Raw genomic sequence first — 20,813 nt, forward strand, 5'->3', positions numbered from 1 at the left:
GTTCTGGCCTCACCCGCCGTTTCAGCCATGTTAGGGGGTCTCGTGTTGTTACGATCCGAAGACCAATCAGTGCACCGCTATTTCGCCTGCCTGCTACAAGCTGCTAAGGCCATGTCCGTGACTTCTATCACATAACGCCGACAAATCCAATACCGACGGCCCCATCGTCATGGTGCAGTGGTTACGGCGCTCGACTGATGTGCCCAAGGATGAGGGATTCAATACTGGCCGCAGCTGTTGCTTTTCGACAGAGGCGAAAAAAGACGCCGTGTTCTGCGCGATGTCAGTGCACGTTAAAGGACACCAGGTGGTCCAAGTTTCTGGAGCCCTACAATACGGCGTCTCTTTACATTGAGTTAATTTGGAAAGTGAAATCTCCCAAACCAAACCACACCGAAGTCGACTACAGCGACTCGGGGTTTTCTAAAAAAATGCGATATTAAGCTCTTTCGCGTTGAAGCGTTCAAGATATATCGTGATAATAAAGGATCGATGAAGTAGAACTTTAACAGAATAGAGAGTTTTTTTTCTCTACGAGAATTATTTTTCACCAAAGGAAACTGAATGGCGCATATAATTAATGTAGGCTTTGTTTTTCTAGCGCCCTTAAATATTTCCATGCATATAACGCCTACGAATTCATTTCCTGGAATAAGAGGTATTGTACAACGTGCACTAATCTCGTTGTAAATAACTCTAAAGTTTATGCCATGCTCACAAGGCAGTCTACTGCGGTCCTCCATAATGAACAAACCACTCTATGTGGCGAACCCGTCAATAAAGGCGCGATATTACTATAACGACCTTGCTGCACCACTTGCCCTGCGACACTTTTAAAAGTGTAGATCCACGTCAACAGAAAGAGGGGTGATTGCCAAAGACATCAACTATTTTTGCCTACCGAGACCAGGTCACCAGTGCAGACACCGTAAAGCTGAGACTGAGAAAAACACGACGCCCACACAAGAACACAATACAGGAGCATACCTTGGACAACACAGTGAGACATCGAGATGTCTAATTTGAGAGCAAGGCGCTTTAAGTAAGTGCCGAGTATAGATAATGAATAAATCATCAACGCATAAAGCGTATGGAGCTGATAATTAGGATGCTTATTACGGCGCTCGAAAATTCTCTTTAAGGTTTTCTGTCTTTGGAGCTGTTTTCATTACTCCTGCTACAAAATGTTTACGAAACGGAAACAGATAATTCTGGTCAGCCCGCTTTCTATAACCTTGCACATCGCGTGCCGTGTGTGTCGTGTTTTCCTTTCGCGCCTATTTGCTACTTGCTTTCGATCAAATTATTGTTCGTAATGCGCGCTCAAAGCCTCCCTAATCACGTGCTTCCCGAAAACAAAAATTACAAGGAACTTTAGCGACTAAACTAGTGAAAGGCGAAAGCCTGAGAAGTCTGATCTTGTCTAGCGTTCCTGCCATTTGCGATCTCACACTTGAACGCGTGCCATGGAGCGCCACGCGACATGTGCGATGACGTACCATTCAAGTGCTCACTTGTCGGAGACAGATACTGCGCCTTTCCTCCAGAAGTCTCATTTTGTCTAGCATTCCGGCCATCTGCAATCCCACACTTGAACGCGCACCAAGGAACGCCACGCGACAGCCGCCGCAAAAGCAAGACACACTTTGTCCACGACACCATGAGCCATTTAAGGCTTTCGCCTTAATAAATGCTGTGCAGGTGCAGAGCTAGCGACTGCTTTCGGCTGTAGGAAAAGCAGCCAGTCGGACATCACATTACGAGGAACACTGTGCGACTGAGAGACTGTTTCCTTGGTTACTTTTTACACTCCACATTTCGCTGCTTCTAAGAATGGCCAAAATCTTCATCTCAACCTCGCTTTTTTCTTTGCAGGCTATCTTTTTTTTTCCTATATTGTGCATACTGTCTTTCTTGATCCTCGCTTATCGCATTAGCCACCGTCTGGGATGCCGCCATGGGGCCTGAAAAACTGCCTCAGCGTGGAAGCGATAAAACCTGAAGGCCTGGACTAAGGCAGTGGCGGAGTTCCTGCAAAATGCGCCAAGTGTCGCTTTGTTTTCATTAATTCTTTAGCGCGTTCCAGTCCGAGTGGTTATTCCTTTTAAGCTCCCCCGCACTACATATGCCATATTTTCCTTACATTGCGCGGACTGTATACCTATATCCGCTATGCATGGAAAGTCAGTTTAATTAAGACAGAGTTTTACGTTTTAGTAGAACCCTAAAATGGTGCAAATGTAAAGAGACGTGTTTCAGTTTTCTGATGGGGTCTAAATGGCAAACCTTCAGGCAATTTTTAAACACTGCTTTATTCAAAATAGCGGCGCATTATAATTTCATTTGTTTTGTAACAAAACGTATAAAGCTTTTTATTTAAGAAAAGGACAGTAGGAAGGCATAAAAAATCACACATTCAGCGAGAAAATGAGTGCGTTTAAAAGATTTACCATAACGAAAGAATAAATACCAACATCTACAACTTTGTACAGTCCCTATATGCGGAGCTCCCCGTAGTGGCGAGTCATCGGCACAGGCACTGATGTAAACATAAAAAAAGAATTGTTTGTTGATTTATCGTTGATTGTCCAAGGATAAATTGTTGATTTATCTTTGCTTCAAGTTTCACTAGCGTTAGCCAGCGGCCGCAGACAAAGGCACTGGTACAGATTCGATTTTGGCTCAATTCCGCGCTTGGTAAGCTTCTCGGCAACAGGCTTGTCTGGTTTCTCACTCTTATTCAATGACCTCGGCAGCCTGCCTGGCACACTTATGGTTTTTGTCTTTAGCGAGATGGTATACTCACCTAGGTTAAATTAAGAAACGGCACAGATGGAACTTTATGAGGACGACCGTATCAGCTGTGCAGCACGATATGAAACACAGTACGCACGAGTACGTGGCGCCATGTGTGGGGCACGTGGGGTACTAACAGCAGGAATAATACGAAACTCTCAAATGAGCGCAGTAGAACTAAAGCTCCAAAAAGCTACGCTCGAAGAATCTCGACTGGAGGATTTTTTTTTTAAAGCACGTTTTTCGGCCCTCTCACTTTCTCAGCAAAATTCTTTTGACTGCCATTTTAAAAGCCGTCCAAGAGAATTTATTTGTCATTACCGCGAACTAGTCGGAAGATACACTTATACAAAAGCGGCCGTGCTTTAAGTAACCAGGTTCGGATAGGGAAAAATGTTTTTGTAAAGCTATAGACTGATTCGAAACAACTTCTTGATGCCGAAGTTTTTAGATGTTATTGAAAAGAAATGGTTTGTGTTGTTTTTATTGGAACTGGATGTTCCACTCTCTGAAAAATTTTAACCAATAAAATTATCTAGCATACTTCATCTCCGCCTTGAAGGCCAACAACCACAACAACAACACTAAAAACAAAACAAATATTATTGGTGTTAATGTTAGACAATTGGTTTTAGCCTGACTTGGTGCCTTTTTTTCACTGCATTTCTTGTGTCTGACGAGGCTTGTATAAGCTGCTTGTGTGACCTGGTTTTATACCATGTTTCATTGTCCAGCCTGAAGATGGTGGTATGATGCACTGTGGGTTTTGACTTGCATCACTGTGCATTACCATTTGATGGTTGTGCTGATAATCCATTAGACTGGAAGATTTTTGGTTTACTTAGTGGGCCGGCCCTAGTTAAGTTTATCATCTCTGCAGCAGAATTTGATATGTTGTGTTTTAGTGCACGTCACTTCTTCGCTTGCTGTTTTTTCTGATTAGATAGTAGCGGAGATCGCGTATATATACCTTGGTTTTCTTCACAAAATAAAGTTGTCAGTCTGCGTTTGTGTGCGTCCTCCCTTTCCTTCGTCCGTGTCTTATTAGCGCAGTTTTTTATTGCATTTAACAAATTAACATTGTTAGGAACCTAGGGACAATGTATTTGCATCTGTGCAGTTCGTATGATAATGCGGCTGCGCTAGAGCTCAAGAATTGTCCCAAATGTGAACACCAATTTTAGAATTTCTCTTCGCTACCTATGCACAGCCCCGCTCGATTGCTGAACACATGTTTGATCTACTCTGTACGCGGACGATATTCCGCATTGGGAACCTTATTATTGCTTAAAATTATTGCTCCAAGCGCAAGCATTTAGGAACTTCGAGACATCAGGTCAAAATAGGACATCAGGGCTCAATGTGCGTAAAGTGCGAAAGGATCCGATTTGCTTCAGGCGAGGTACAATGAGGAGAATAAAATTATATTCAATTTTGACATTTGGAGCATCCATAAAGCAAGTTATCTACTTTTTAATTGTGTAGTTTGCTAAATTGAATACATTCGTAGTTTTACACAGGTTACAAAAGGTTGCCTTTCTTTCATAGCCCAAGGCAGCGCGGCTATCTCTTGGCCAAAATGAAAAAAATAATGCATTTTCAAGCACATTGTATTCGCATTGTTAACAAAATATGAAAACACGCTATATTGTCCCAGAAGAGAGGGTACGCATAGGTTCTGCTCGTGCGTTGATGTACTAGCTATTGTCAACCTGCCACCGCAGCTTCTCGGCGTTTTGTAGCCGTGTCCACGGGAGGAAGAAAACGGCAAAACTGTTTGATTAAGACTTAAGTTCAAGGGTGCAGTTCTTCTCTATTATTTTCTCCTCTTTATATTACCCATTTTTTCAATTGTCAGTGCATGGCTCGAATCTGAAATTTGTGCTCTGTGATAGGAAAATTTTATTTTTTAATTTTTTGAAGAGCAACTATATTTTTGTCTGAGTGCCGCAACATGTAATTGATGTCAGTAGTCTAAAAGCTCAATTATTATGAGTATATGTGCAGAAACACCAGAAGAAACCCTCTAGAAATAATAAACCTAGCGTCACTCAATAGCCACCGCAGACAACGTATGCGCCCTGATAGTGTCAAATTCTCAGATGTCCAAAAAATTAACAAGCAATGCCTACATATATTGAATCATATTTAAAATCTGAAAACAAGCTTAGAAATATATTTCGCAAAAGATTAAAAATATCCGTGCAAAAAAATATTGACTAATGAGATGTAAATCTGCTCTACTGTTGTTCACCCTCTCGATCCTTCTTCCTCCTCAGATCGGACAAGTTCGCACAAATGCGACAAATAGTATTACCAATGGAAATGGTGATGCTGAAGGAATTATCGCAGTAATTGTCACCAGTTTTGCGACTGTTTCTGATGCGTTAGTAGAACATTATTTGTGTGGCGGTACCAACGAACACCACCATTGCCTGAAATTTTAAAGCCGGAGCTGCAAGCTGCAAGCAACGAGATTGAGTAACGAAAACCGAACTCAAACGGAGGTTGGCATAGAACTTGCAACGTTTTCGTAATTCGGCACGTGAGACCTTTCAACACATCTGCAATTTTGCAACCAATACTTCGTTTTAGCCGGGCCCGAAAAGTGGCCGATGTTATCTAAGCCGCCGACGGAGAGCCTCAATCTCGAAAAACTTACCCCTTTTTCAAGAAATGAAATTTCTTCCTTCGCCTCCGGTGCTTTTGCCTTGTAAAATTTTAGTTCTCGCTCTTTCTTCAGTACCTTCTCATTATGTGCATGAGTATTCGAACTTCTGAGCCTTTTTTTACCGCCGGAGCTATGGCTTTAAAGTGCAAAAATAAATTAACCTGGGAACGCATAAGGCAAGGCTGAAATCAAGGAAGAATATTATCCATATTTAGAGTGTTGCTTCATTCATTCGAATATATTTGGAAGGTTCTTTCTGGTAAGGAAGAATATTATCTATATTTAGCGTGTGGTTTCATTCATTGAGATTTATTTGGCAGAGTATTTCTTGTATGTTCTCCGTTTTTTAACTCTTTCTAAAAAACTGCAGCCAGTGAAACCAAAAGGTTCGTTGATCTCCAGAAGTAGGGTTAAAGTTGGGTAATAATTTCAGCCAGATTATCGACTTTTCCACCCCCTCTAACAGAGAAATATCAGTTTGGCTATCTGGTTCCTTCAAGTTATTCAAGCTGGAATTCTTTACTAAATATTTGATATTAGTAATTACAAGGGCAAAAAATAGAAAGCTTACTGTAGCGCGCGCCACTACCGCAAGGCGGAGAAGTTAAGATTGACGCTGAAATGACACCGGAATTGAGTCTAGGCTGAAAGATGATAAGAAAAATTTCGGGGGCGCACTTAAGTAACCTTACACAAAAGTATGTTTCCGACACATGGACGCCTGTCTACCGTTTTCCTCCCTGCTGCGCGGCGCTCATTTGTCGGACACTTGAGAAGCCGTTTGGAGCGCCGGCCAACCGGAGCTCAGATATCACCGACGCCGTGTCATGATTCGCAGTGCGCTCTCTCTCTCTCTCTCTCTCTCTCTCACACAATTTGCGTTGTGCATGCCATGGTTGCCAGTAAAGTTGCAGTCACGTCACATGAATAAGCTCTATACGCCGACGGGCAGTGTGCCTCAAAAGCCATTGCTGGCGGGTAAGGGACCTTCGCGCGCACGCGCAGCAACACAAACAGCGCACATGTCGGCTCCGTACACGCCACTTCATTGCACGCCGTCTGGGGAACATATATTGTACATATGAAGTTCTTATTTATTACTATTGTTAAAGAGAGAACGCATCTTCAACGAACTTTTGACCTCAAGTGGAGGCGATGGATGGAGGTCGGAACCGCGAATGGTCTGTCTTCCCAGTGAAAAACGGGCCCGCCACTGCGCTAGGAACCTGAAGAGATAAATCCTACATACTTGACAGTGTCACCATAAATCCCCTTATTCGGACATAAGAAGCTGCCACATTTGTTTTTATTCACGTATATATGAAAAGCGACTTCCCCACACTGCAAGGCCGCTAGCTGCTGTGTACGAGATAAATCATCATGCTTGAGTTTGTGATGGTACGCAATAAGATCTCACAAGGTCACTTGAGGCGAGTTCCCCTATTTTTCACCGCCTGCCGCAAAGCATAAATTTTTCTCGCCCGCTTTGTACACTGTAAAAACAAAAACACCTTATTAGGTGTTTTCGCATGTCTATAACTAACACCCATGCACCCTTGAAAAAAAGTGGCTTCAGAGTGCCAGTACACCCTCAAAGATGGTGCTTCGGTTGGTCATAACACCCTTCTATGGGGCCAATGCACTGGGGTGTTTTCATCACCTTTACACGCTATTGCAGGGTGGAAGCAGTGGCATTGCACCCTTACACCCCTTTATAAAAATCAGTGCGGATAACGTCCATATATTGCATTCCCTAATTAGGAATTACTTTTGCCACTACACGTTCCTTAATGCTTTTCCTATGTGCACATTTGCAATCAAGCTTAATGGTATTCCTTTTAACCACCTGTAATGCCAAATGAGCATATAAAGAGATGCTGCATGCCATTATTTTGACATCTCGAATGGCCCATGCCAGTATGATTGTTTTTTCAAATTCACAGAGCATGTTACAAAAAAATGTCACACAGAAGGAAACTGGAAGTCTTTTATTTGGCATAGAAGGGTCAGGGTTCGGGCTAGCGGGTGCTCGGATGCTGGTGGAGGGGGGGGGGGTCAGGGGGGGCACTTGTGTTCTGTTTCTTCATTGATGCGCGCTATGGAACCTCATTTATTTAACAGTACTGCCACTCTCCACCGAGAGCCTAGCAGACGGGCAAAAACATACATGGTATGTATGTAAATACCTAAAAAAATGAAAGAAGCAAAACAGTTCCAACAAATGCAGACAACAAAGTATAGAATTTTTTTTTCAAAAACAGAACCGAACAATGAACACAACAGCATGGTGACATTTCTGAAAAAACAACAACAAAACGTTTAGTCGTATGCAACAATAATCGCAGTACACAAAATTAATACTATGCTTTGTCAGTGTCAACGCGTGCGCTTGCATAAAATTCGGCCTTAAGCGATGAAATAAAGCGTCGTGCAGCGCATCTTGGCTTCGACACGCAGACGCCCAAAAAGAGGTGCTCTATAAAGCAGCACAAATTGTCGGACCCCTTGTCATATGTCAGATTGAACAGCCAAAATCGACCCATTATTGGAACAATACCCTAAGTAGAGTCGATGACTCGAAGAAGCTTCCGCTGCTGAATGAAGGGGAAATGCTCTTCAGCTTCTTTGATGCTGCTCCCAGTATATCCGACGCACGGCGTGGCAGGCTTTTCTTCCTGTTCCTTGATAAAATTGTGAAAGAAGTGCATAACAGAGCAGCTGTATAAATATGCACTGCACCTGGCAAAAAGCAAATTCAACATATGTTCTACTCTATATTTAGAATACGCCAATGCCCCTTTAGTGTACAGCAGTGTGCTGGAAAAGGGCCCTATCGGAAACCACTGGTGGTTATCTCACAATTAACAATGCAGAGTATTACTGTTATGGTTGGTTCAGGAGGCACAAAGCCAGCAGTCTGATCAAGTCATAAATGAGAGCACATAAGGTCAGCCCATTTTTATTCATGCAGCATGCTGTTGCATGGTAATTTTAGATTATGCAAGCTATTTTATCAAACAAAAATGGCTACACTCATCAAAAGCACCTGGGTTAGAGAACTTCTATGCTGCCCCACGAACTTTTCATTTCACATGAACTGGAATGCTTATTATGATAGTTAAAAACGTAAATAAACAATAAACAGCACTGGAGCACGGTATTTACTACTAAAATATTAACAGCTGGCTCAATTGTAGGCTTCACGCAAGGCCTACAGCATACCCTGCACTGGCCAAGTAGATACTGCAGAACCAAACAAAAAAAACGTGGAAAGAGCATGCTTAGTGATGGGGCACTACAAAAAAAACAAACAAAGTGCATGTAATACATAACACATAATGCATTTCTGAACTTTTGCACGTCTTCTTGTGCTAAGTATGAACCAGCCAAGCCCTAGGTCATCGCAATGCTTCCTGAAGTGTTTACATTTAAGGTTTAGTAACAAGGAAAAAGTGTTCTCGCTGCTCTATGTGGCAGTTCTGAAACTTCATCACACAATATTCATTGAAAGTGTACACTGGAGCTTTGAGTTGAGCGACAATTACATGTGCAACAGCAGAGCATTACCAAACAACCAAACAGCAGAAGCTCTAAAAAATGTCAACACTGAAGCATGGCATGTTAAAACATTTTCCACGCATAGCACATTGTATGCATTGTATGCATGCATCAGTGGTGAGCCTCAATAGGCGGCAGGAAGCTCAAGTGTTCAAGAAGTTGTAATCGTTAGAGCGGCAGGCAGTCTGAGCACTTTGAAATACTAAAGGTTCGAATACTAAAAATATGTTGACTAACTTGAAATGCAAAAATAACAATTTGGATTTCTTGAGAAAGTTTACTATAAATGAGAATGTCTATGACAGTGCCACATGGTTAATGCATGAAATGTTAGCATCTGTAGTTGAAGGCATTATATTTATGCAGCATGAACCTTGAAACACAGCAGTATTTTCTCCCAACCAATGTGGTAAACCTAATTAATCTCAGAAGAATTAAAATTATTACATCATTTCAAACTTGGCTAGCAAATTAAAGTATTTTTTTAAAACAACTATTAAACTGCATTACCCACCTTCAGAAGCCTGTAGGATAAGACAATGTGGCAAATATTTCTTTTGAAGCAGTCTCAGATTATATATTCCAGACATTAGGAACATGTTAGGCACTAGCATGCATGAGCAGGTTGAGAGACCCCTTTCCAGCAAATGCTAAACCCCACCAAGCTGCCTGCAAGAGCCATCTGATAAAGCACTGCTGGTGCACTGCAGCAGAGTGCTTAGTCAAATGGCACACTGCACCAATCTTGACATTACCAGTGCTTCATCAGGTGACTCTTGTATGCAATACGACGTGGTAAGCATGTGATGGCAGGAGTCTCTTAAAAGTGCTTTTGATTGTACTTGCAGTGCAAATGATCCTTTCACAGCAAAGAATTCACAGTTGTGATGAAAACTTGTTTAGTATTTCTATTTGAATTATGAATCACTAATACATATTACAAGTTAGACTGTAAAACATTTTAGAAACAAAGAAAATTCGCTAATGTCAGTTTCAAGTAGGCTTCCTGAATATTCAAATGACAAAGAGAAAACTTACAAATGATACAAACAACATCCAGAGCTCCCGGCTGGTTCCCAATGTTTGCCTAGAGTTGCAGAATGCATACTGTCTGTACATCTACAATAGAAATAAGCAACACAACAATGGTGTACCTCCATGCAGGTAAAAAGAGACAGCCGAGTTTTGAGGCGATAATTTATTGTCTAGTTTAGGAAGGCGAATAAACAAAATTGAAAACATGTAGAGGCACGCAAACTGAAAGCCAAACATCTGACAGCAAAAAGTAGCAAAGCTTGTGAAGATTTGAATCAGGTGTCACCTAATTCTCTGCTGCTAGTTGAACAGATTCGAAAGAGCTGCACCATTACAATGGAGAATAACAATAGGTAATTTAAATTTAGCTAATGCGAAAATTGTTACATATGATGAAATGCACAGGCTAGTTATGGTTTTATTATTCTTTCTGATGCTCTGCCATGTTTTAGTATATCTATAAGGCAATGCAAAATGGCAAAAATGTAGGCATTTAGCGAAAAACTGCCAATTAGATAGCACATGCAGCAAACAGAAGGAAACAGCTGAATACTTACGCTTCTTTCTCCTTTCACGCATTCCCTCAGAACATACTTCGAGCACCCGGGCAATGTCCTTTTTTCTTGCACGAATGGTGTCCTTCAAAACCAAGACAAGTGTCTTGTTAAGGCCGATTTCAACTGCCTCTTTGCCGTCCTTCTTGATCAGCATGTTGAAGTCATGTAAGAACTGCAAGTTTGTGTGAATGGTAGTCATAAAGAATTCATTTTACTCAATGTTTAAAGTAACTGAATATTAAAAATCATTGTACAAAAGCTAAGGTAATTGATGCCTTTGTACATATCTGAAAAAAAAAAACTGGCATTAGCAAACAGCAAATACAAATATTTACTAAGATTAGAAAACTTCAAAAACCATCAGTATTTTGCCACTCATCGCCAAACTGCAAGCAATATTAAGGAAAGTCTAATATAAAAAATAACTAAGCAAAAATTATGATCCTCCTTCCCTCAACTTGGCACACGGCTGAATGGCAATAAAATATGTAATATATCTCTAAACTAAGGGTCCCGCTCAGCTTTAAAAAGTAGGCTTCAATTCTTAGAGACAATCTACAGACATGCATCGCCAGCATATGAAAGTCAAATTGTTTTCTGGGCCCTTTAAATCAGTAAACTGCTTTAACACATACATTACGTTTTTTTAATAACAGTAAGTCACAAATTTGCCTGTAATATGCGCACTGTGATGAGCAAAGAAGGTAAACATAACCGCTTCATATGTACATTTAAGCAAAAGACAAAAAAAAGAAGTAAACATCTGGTCAGAATCAAACGCTGTAATAGCCACATCCGGTACAATATTTGGCCCCGGAATTCAAGCTGTCGACCTCTACTTGAATGCTGAGGTATCAGTATCGAATATCCATTTATTCTAGTCTAAAGACACTACAAAAATCAAGTAATGCGGTCAAACAGTTATGTTGAAATGTGACCACAAAAATAATGAAAACTGGATGGTTTGAACCACATCAGCTGACTTAGCACGTGTACAAGTGCCTTAATTGAAGTCTTGCTGAAAATAAAATACGTACCTATATGATTCTTCGAGAGCGAAAGTAAACGCCATAACAAAAGCAGCATAATAAAAATGCAAATTCACACTCCATGCAACCGCAAAATATAGTCCCCGTAAAATGAAAAATGCTCCCATTGTGATTAAAAAAGGCAAATCCAGACGCGGGGAAGTTAACATAGGCTGATGATAGCGGCATATAGTTTACGCAGTTTGGAATAAACTATTATGCAACCAGGCCGGCCGACCAGCGCACTTCGATGCCGAGAGCACGAGCGCAGAGGCGTGCCGCGCTGAACGGCCGCCGAGAACGAACATAGCCTCCTCGAACAAAAAGTTTAAACAGAAGGGGTGCGGGAGGACGCTCCCCGAGCAGCAGGACGGTGCGCGCCTATGCTCCGAGTAAATAAAAAAAAAGGGGGGGAGGTTCGCAGCGCTCCGAGTGAAAGAAGACGACGAAGCATGAAAGAGGTTTCAGGAGAGCGAGCGCGAAGTGTAAGAGATAAGGGAGGAGGGGGGAGTCGAGAGTGCTAGGAGAATTAAGGTAGTACGCCAACATGACCTTGCCGCACGGTAGAACAAAACCGAGTCGTTGCTAACTGAGCGCAAGTATCAAACTGTCAAGAAACGAAAATCGTTTCGTGAATCTCCTGCGCGTACAAAATGCAAGGAAACGTAGCACATACATTATTTCTGTTCAAGAAAGTTGAGACTGATGTTCTTGCGCGAAATCTGCGTAACTCGCCGCGACATCTACCACATGTGCGATGTCATTTTGGCAGCCAGGTGAAAACAAGCGCGTGTCTCACGTTTTCATTTCAGCACATTCTGGAGCGTTCCGGCACAAAAAGACACAGAATGCAGCAATCCGGTAGGACACTGTTCCCACAAAGCGCAATATGCGTGAGAATAGGCTTACCTTTACAGACGATTGCGTCAGCCGCAAAGTACGCTGTCCGCCTTCGTATCACCGGCACCGAACCAACCAGTGCGATTTCAGCGCGAGTGCAATGTAGTCGGCGCATATACCTCTTAGTCACGCAGAAAAAAAAAAATCGTCCATGCCTTCTTTTTTCAAACATCTCAAACATAAAGCGGTGCAGCAGTCCTTCGGCCTGAGCAAAGCAAGAAGAAGCCCGGACACTTGCCGACACGATAAATGCCCGTTTGCGTTAAACACCACATGTAGAAGGCACTTCACAAGCGTACACACTTCTGTAACACATATGCATGGGAAATGCAACACATTTCACGAGGGTACACAATCGAAGAAGCACATTCAGCATTCGCCGAAACGTGGTCGAAACGCACCTCACAATGCTAACGGCCATATTGTGAAAATTTGAAAGGAGCGTTCGTAGCTACCGGCGGCCTCCTGGCGGTGAAATTTTGTTTCAGTTTCTGTTTCATTTTTAGAAAGCACTCGTGTGTAATCTTAATTTTAGCGTTACTTTTGGTGCTTTATTTAGGTGTTGGGTTATATTAGCAGCGCCGCTTGTGTATAAAAGGCTACGAAGTTACGCAGCCATATACCACCAGCATGTTAGGTGATATTGCTTGCCCGTAACACCCTAAGGCATATTCTCCAACCAAAGCACCCCTTTGGCATGCAAGAGGTGATTTCCAATGGCACGAACACCCTAGACTCAGGGTGTAAGTGTGTTTTGAATCAGACAAATGCCCAAAAAGGTGTTTTTGTTTTTACAGTGTAGTGCGCTGGCACTGAGCGCTTCCTTGTTTACGCAAAATTTGACAGTTACTCGACAGAATTAATCCGGGTTTCTAGACGACAACACCGTGAATCAAGGTTCATCTACGAAGTCAAGAAAAAACAAGTCTACCATTGGCTAGCATTTGGCAAGAATGTGTCAGTATTAAAGTGGATTCAACACTATCTACTCTGTGTGAATTACCAGCATGCTAACTAAACATTGATTAACTCATCTGCTTGTAATATATTTGTTGCTTGACGGAAAGTTATTCCGTTTTAAAAATTGTATTTAATATTATAGATTGATAAAAAGCTGCATCCAAAATATTGCTGCTGGTTATTTCGCTGCAAGCAGGGAGCTAAGGTCAAATCTCGTGCAGCATTTCTTTGGATTTGAGTCCTCGCTTCATTTAAAATCTGCCTAGCGGCAAGTCTGTCTAGAAGCGACGCATGAAAACGCATATTAAAGAACAGAAAGCAGGAAAACTTTGAAATAAATGCGATAAAATTCAGAAGTGGGTTATCAATTCAGGGAGAGAAACAAAGGTGAAAACATTTAAAGACATATGTACTGCACTGTATTTTTGTTATATTTCAATGCTCACAGTATCTATAATACCTGCGACGTATTCCCGTTGAAACTCTCTTTCGAAGTCAATTTGTCGGCTTTTAAATACTGAGTTAGTTATCTAGCCTTGTGACTTTATGACCCTTTGAAACAAAGAAAGGTCAGGGTTTCGAAGCAATTTTTCGTTTTGGATGTTTTCTGTACAAAAGTGTGACTGAGGCGTTGCATTAATTAGTATTACATACGCAGAGCCGTTGAGTCGAACATTTTATCAGAATGTGACTTCATTTTCCTGATCGGGAAGAAGGCATAAAAATGTACAATCCCTAGCAAGAATCGCACTCTGCAATCGAAAACTACGACGGGAAGGTTAGTGCCGATTTCAGTTTAAGGGGATATGTTTCCTCCTTTCAGATATAATTCTCTAACTGTAAATCAGTCAGGCGTCGACTCGCTTGTCAAAACTGAGCAGGGTTTCGTTTCATCTGTATGTTAAACCATAACGTTTATAGCGTTTACATCGTCCTTACGCTGCAATTCTAATAAAGGGAGCGGCTTCATCGCCATTGTAGGTGACTGCAGAAAGGCCAGCTCTTATCTTCACCAGAACGTGCAGCCTATACTGGCTCTATAGGTAGCCCATCACGACACAGAGATCCCGAACGCCCATTGCTGTCGACGTTCCTACATGTAGAAGGAATTTTCAAGGTCTTCCACTTGCTCCGGAACTTTCACACATTCCTCGTCTTCAATGTCGTTCTTATAGTGTTGTCAAGATAAAAAAAAAGCAGAAGGTCAAATTTTTCGAGCTCCTAGTGGTAAATGAAGCACAAAAAAGCCTAAAATTACGACCGGCCTTAGCGCCACGAACACCGTATATCACGTGCGCCTAAGCTGCTTATAGGCCGCTTTCCTCGCTCCTTCTCTCTCATCCTTCCCTATGTGCTCCACAGCTGAGCTTTTTACCTCTATTTTACTTCGTTGTATTCATAATATCAGTGCCGTAGGACGCGCCCTGTTGCCTACGAAACAGCGCCTTTTCTAAGCCTAAACAACCGGAAACGACTCCGCGAGCAGGTTTTGCTGCGATGTTGTCGATGGGCTGTACTTCTACACGCTTGACATCAGCCTGTATACCCTGCTCACTTTTATACAAAATAGACAGAGCACTTGCCTGAATGACACCCTCTCAGTGAGAAGAGATGATATAGCCGGCTTCATTTTTTGTGTTTATTTTCTGAGACCAAATCCTCCGAAGCAACAGCTGTCGCGCGATGCAATTTGCAAGCGTTGTTCGGATGACGCCTCTCGCATAACGCCGCCAATTTGGGGCCGCGAAGAAGAGCGATGCCTGGAGCGAAGTTTATTATAAAACAGGCGCGACTTACCCCGGAAGACGACAGCTCTGAGGCACACGTTTGAAAATCTACTGCGAAGTGCGTCAGCATCAGCTGTCATTTATGTCAACGCGACGGACATTTGAAGTGAACGAAAAATATACGCTATTTGCTCAACTCTATTTCTGCCATATTGGTCATTGCTTTCATAAAGGCAAAGCAATAAAAAATGTTGCAGAGGATCGAGCACATAAAGGCAATGGCACAGAGCAGTAGCAGATATTCCTTAAGCTGAGACTATTCCGTGAAAGAGGCGCTTTGATATTTTTGACATATGCCTCGTGCAGCACTGCTTATACGTCGTTCCTTAAAGGATTGGATAATGCTCATTGAATAAAGATTTAAAGAGCGAGGTGAAAATATATAGCACTATAGTAATATCACAGGGGAAATTAAAGGATTAAAGAAGAAATATTTTCTTTTATCATGCAGTCAGTTTAAAAAGAGTAGTGAGAAACCCTCACAATGTCCTCCTCTTTCATTTCAGCCTCAAAAATCTCCTTTTGGAAGGAAGGGAGAGTGGCGTTCTTAATAGAATGAACCAGCCGCCCTATGGGGACTCTGAATGCAGTTTGCAGAAGAAGCCACTCCATCCGGTTCCGTATTATGGTTTGGGTTAGTTGGGCTTTTGCTTTCTGTGTCCGAAAGCGGTTTAACAGAGTGAGTGCAATTGCAAATGCTGTACCCTTTTCAGAAACTTATACCTCGATGGTGTCATTTTAGCCGCGAACCCCTCTAAAACTTCGAAGGAGCGCGCGCAGGAGTGAAGGTTACAGTTAACCGTTAAAGTGCTCGAAAAAAAATAAGGCTGCAAAACGATATCGCATTGCGACGATTAAACTAGACTACGGTCTCTGAACAGATGTTAATGTATTGAATGTAAGCAGGTAAGGATGATGTTCAACGTTCAGTTAGCGTCAATGGGATAACCGAATTTTGTGTGATTCTGCAGGCCGTCTTTATGAGATGGCCTTTTAGATGTGATGGTTAAGCCTCGATCAATGTTTCACGGTTTTGAGTTCGATGAACCTGCCATAAAAGCCAAGGGTATTTTATGCATTAGTCTCTTACGCACTGTGTTTGGTATTGTGGCATAATACATGCTTTTGAGAAAAATGACCTAGCTGCTCGTAGACATGTTGGCCGCATGTTATAAGAAACAGTGCTCATCAACAGCCGGCCTCCGTTTTGGTGGTGCTTTATTTTGGCCTCATTCGTCGTGCTTCACATAACGGTGTCTGGTGGCATCCTGCTGAAAAAAATATCCTCCTTGATCTGTCGCTGTCGCAATTGTTTTCTTTCAGCTGTGCAATTTGCGCTGTTCATGCACACAATTTATTTCTAATGACCCCTTTAATTCATATTTTATAGCATATTTGTAAAAGGAAATTGATTTTTGCGGCCTCCAAAAAGTAGAAACAATAGTGCGATTGCAATGGGTAATGTGCCCCACAGCGATGGCTCAATGGTAGGGCACTCGGCATCCTAGTCGGAGGGCTAGTGGCAGCTTCCAGCAGTGCCTCATGCATTTCAACGGAGGCGAAATGCAAAGCATCCGAGTATTGAGCATATTAAAGGACCCCATGCGCCATAAATTATCAGAAGCCATCCGCTGCGACGTCCCGTGTAATCGGAGTCATTATTGGACGATAATCCCGATAGACGAAACAGAATTTGGGAGGGTGCAATTCCTTGGGAAATAATTGGCATGCACTGTGTGTATTACTAGTGTTTAATCGCGAATATTTCGTTGGTTCATCGTGCTACTCCTTCTGCGGCAAATTGAATAATTACTCAAGTTTTAATTATTTCTCCTTTGAATTAACAAGGCACAGATTCAGGGAGTTGGATGATCAAACCAACATGGCCGACCGCGAGAGAACAACATTCACGCAAGTATAGAGGACACACAACGCTTGTGTGGCCCCCGCAACGCTTTAGAGGAACGACGCTGAAATGTGAAATTAGCAGGGAAATTAGATAGGTGGAGTTCTTGCTTGGGTGGGGCGCTTGCTCTGAATTTTACGGTAGTACAATATCAGATATCTCTACCATCTTGTTGTCTCCAATCACCTATATGCGCGATGATAGGGAGTTATAACATATGAGCATGTGTGGGCTGTGCTTTCTCCATTTCTTCTTATCGCGAGCCAGACTAGGCACACTACTCCCGGTATTCTACAAGAAGCGTTTGACAACGAGACATCGAACGCATTTTTTTTTTCAGCAAGCGATGTTCTTTCCGCCGTAGCTAATAACGGCAATACTAGTTTACTCAAGCAAAAAACTTGGAACAGCTAATGTGGGATCCATGACGCCAAGGGTAGTTCGAGCTCTCTCTACGGACGCTACTTGCTGAAAACGGAAGCCATCCTGAACAAATGCACTTGCGGTGCAGCGTTGAGGAGAATTATATTGTTGATAGCACAGCCCGGAGCAACGACGGAAAGAAGAAAGGCCTCGACACTCGATAGAGCGCCTGCGTTATTGGCAGCCCTTTGTTTCTGGCGCAGATGCGAGTGCACCAGTGGCGTCGCCAAACGATATCAGGTTTGTTTGACTGCAGGTCAGGTTGACACGCCCATGCGGTCGTCGGGTTTGTACCTGACCTTGTGTCGTAAGCTATGGTCTAAAAAAATAGCTTCACTTTGCACCAGTTCGGCGCTCTACGATACACGCTACAAATATTTGCTCTTGAAATCTATCAGAAGCCAGGTGGTCGCTTGCGCGTTGCAGGCTCGAGCGTTGCCCTGAAAAAGGATTGCGCCACCTATCAAATGTCCCGTCAGTGTAATTTGAGCAGAATAACTCGCCTTGCATAAGAAATCATTATTTGCGCTCTTCGACGCTTTCTGAATGATATGCCATTCTGTCATCGTCATGTTCATATTTTGGGCTAATATTTAGGGTAAATACAAGGTCTTGACTACATATGTAATAAATTAGTTGCCATCCACCTAAGCACGGCCATACGGATAGAATGGAAAGCTTTCAGATTTCTCCGAATTTTCGTAGTTAAAGAAAATTTGTCCTACCTTGAGGTTCGATCACTCTAAAGCTTTACTTCTATAGGCTTCCAACAACCACTCGGAGGCCAACTGCTGCACAAGTTTACTTCGTGTACAAAGCCCCTCGAATCTGCTTGGTGCGCAATGAGGCGAATCGTAATATAGTTTCATGCTTCGTAGGGATATATTCCAGATATATGTGTTTCAAAAAGGTTTGTAGCTTACAACGCCTCCACCTGGTGGCATGACGCGAAATTGGGAAATCTTGCAACATATCACGTAGAAACGGGCACCCGAGAGCCGGGCCCATTTTGGCCGAACGGACTATGACCGCCGTACAGTAAGAAGATGAAGACTGGAGCGTGTCTTGACAGTACCAGGTTTGCTACAGCCGTAAAGGATTCCTATAATTTACGTGCGGATCATCCAAGGTATATATACCTTGAATCATCCATGCCGAAACGCTGCGCAGCCGTCCTCAGAACAACCGTGAGCGGCGCCATGCGGGAACGCGTGCGCAGCATGCGTTTCACAAGCGCGGACCGAGCAGCACTAAAGAAATCGTAATCTATATTTGGTGTCGGTGTTTGCTCGCTAAGCTGAACATTCCTTGATCGGCATTCAAATCCCTCACAATACCCGTATTGCAAGAGCACCAACTGAAGAGGTTTATGCAGGCAGTTAGTAGACAAGTTCAATGAAGGAGTACTCCCTGTTCCTAATGAGCATCGCACAATATGTTCATACAAACAGCCACAAGTCGTCTAAACGCGACATCTATACACTCTGGGGTCTTGCTATTAATATTAGTAGTAGTTGTTCCTGCCCCGCATCGGAAAGCTATGGTTTTATCGCGCGATTGTTAAAAACTGTTCATTTACGAACACTACATCATGCAGTTAGTACTCGTTCTTGGCTTATACTACTAAGTTCTTTGGCAGAGTGAAAACGTCGCGGTAGTTGAAAAGATTACCCATCTTTTCAACTACTTTTCAACTACCATAAAGATTACCCAAAAGATTACCCAAATGAATGATTACCTATCTACGCTTTCAGTAATAGTAGCAAATTTAAACACTGGAACTTCGTATTCCATTTTCAACGCTCGATAGTTGCATACAGGTAATCGCTTTCGTTCGGATTGTAGACTATAAAGTGCCAAAGGTAAGGGCAAGTGCCAAAGGTTGAGGTAATGGCGAGTCAAAAAATGTAATAAAAATTTAGAGGGCACATAAATATATTTCTACTATCATTGGCCATGCGGGTATTCGGCGTTCTAAATATGCAATAATTTTAAATAGTGGCGCGAACAGTAAAATGAATTAGTAGCGATACTTTGTTATGATGCTTAGTTGTGCGAAATAGTACACGTATACAGCAGTGCTCATTACTGCTCTTAACATCAATTCAATGTTGCTACAGAGTATTGTGTGCTTCATGTCCAGTATAATGTGTGCGGCAGTCGCATAGTGCCCCCAAACTGCACCACAGAACGAGCACTCCTCTGTGGTCCAAAGGGAGCGCGACCCTGCTGGCAAACGAAGCAACACTGGCTCGGTCACCACGGGACCGACTGTTATGCTCCGCAATATCGTTATTTATTCTTCAGAGCCACTATGGGGGGGGGGGGGGGGGGGGGAAGCGGTGACTTATTGACGTCAAAACCAGCGCTGTCATCGCTCTGCCGACAATTCGTGGAAATTCTTTATTCCCGTGTAGATGTCTGGATAACGTGTGCTGCAACGCAATAGCTTTATATTTCGTCAAGTATTAGTGACTATTGTAATGGAAAGGCGTAGTGCAGTTTTCAATCAGCTATGGAAACAGAAGTAAGAGGTTGGGGAGGTTGATGGTCCACCGAACAGGGAAACCCATTTCTGGGCAGCAAAGAAGCCCGGAGGTAGCCCTGGCTTGATGAGATGCGCAAAGCACGGTAGAAGGAGCGAAGAGACAAGGAAAGCGGCGCGTTGGTACGCGGGCACTGTTTACTTCCGCCGTTCACGAAATCGAAGCCCGCTTTTTGAGCGCTTCTTATGACCGTTAGAGGGTCATCAGCAGATGGATGCCACCTGTCGAAGGAGACGGAAGCGCGTTGCCACCGTATTCATTTTACTTAGGCAACGACGTAAAATTCGTACTCCGTTCAATCTTGCCCTTTCGACATCGCTGCTCCTTACTTGATCCTCGTAGTGCGTGTGTCTGCTTCACCAGCGCGCTTCTTATTCAGCTGTGACGAATATTTGATTTCGCCTTTCCAGATATTATCCTTTTTTACCAATTTTCGCCGCAAACTGAACGCATCATGGGTGTTCCTTGCTACTGTGACTGTCGACTACTACTGCAGCTGCTGCATCTGCGTCGACTTGAGGGAACGCCAGGCTGAAGGCTCGGCGCCAAAAGACCCACGCGAGGGCGTTTTCTCCATCGGCGCATCGGGTCATCAACTCTGCCTTGCAAAATACGGGCCTCTGCCTGAGCTCCTTCGATGAGGCCA

The 20,813-nt window shown here is 42.9% G+C and overlaps 1 long non-coding RNA gene across 3 annotated transcripts; it reads right to left on the minus strand.

Annotated features, from left to right (window-relative positions):
- Positions 1 to 7,615: 7,615 nt before the first annotated feature.
- On the minus strand, positions 7,616 to 12,941 carry LOC146207923 (uncharacterized). 3 transcript variants are annotated; one of them, XR_014703355.1, is made up of 4 exons: positions 12,555 to 12,941; positions 10,618 to 10,699; positions 10,064 to 10,144; positions 7,616 to 8,148 (listed from the first exon to the last, which is right to left on the minus strand). It is a non-coding gene; the product is annotated as an uncharacterized LOC146207923 (long non-coding RNA). The 3 variants fall into 3 exon arrangements; XR_014703356.1 differs by having other exon boundaries at positions 7,616 to 8,142; positions 10,618 to 10,789; XR_014703354.1 differs by having other exon boundaries at positions 10,618 to 10,789.
- Positions 12,942 to 20,813: the final 7,872 nt, after the last annotated feature.

The sequence above is a fragment of the Amblyomma maculatum genome, chromosome 1, assembly GCF_055883805.1.
Source record: "Amblyomma maculatum isolate TAMU_Amacu chromosome 1, ASM5588380v1, whole genome shotgun sequence".
NCBI lineage: Eukaryota > Metazoa > Arthropoda > Arachnida > Ixodida > Ixodidae > Amblyomma > Amblyomma maculatum.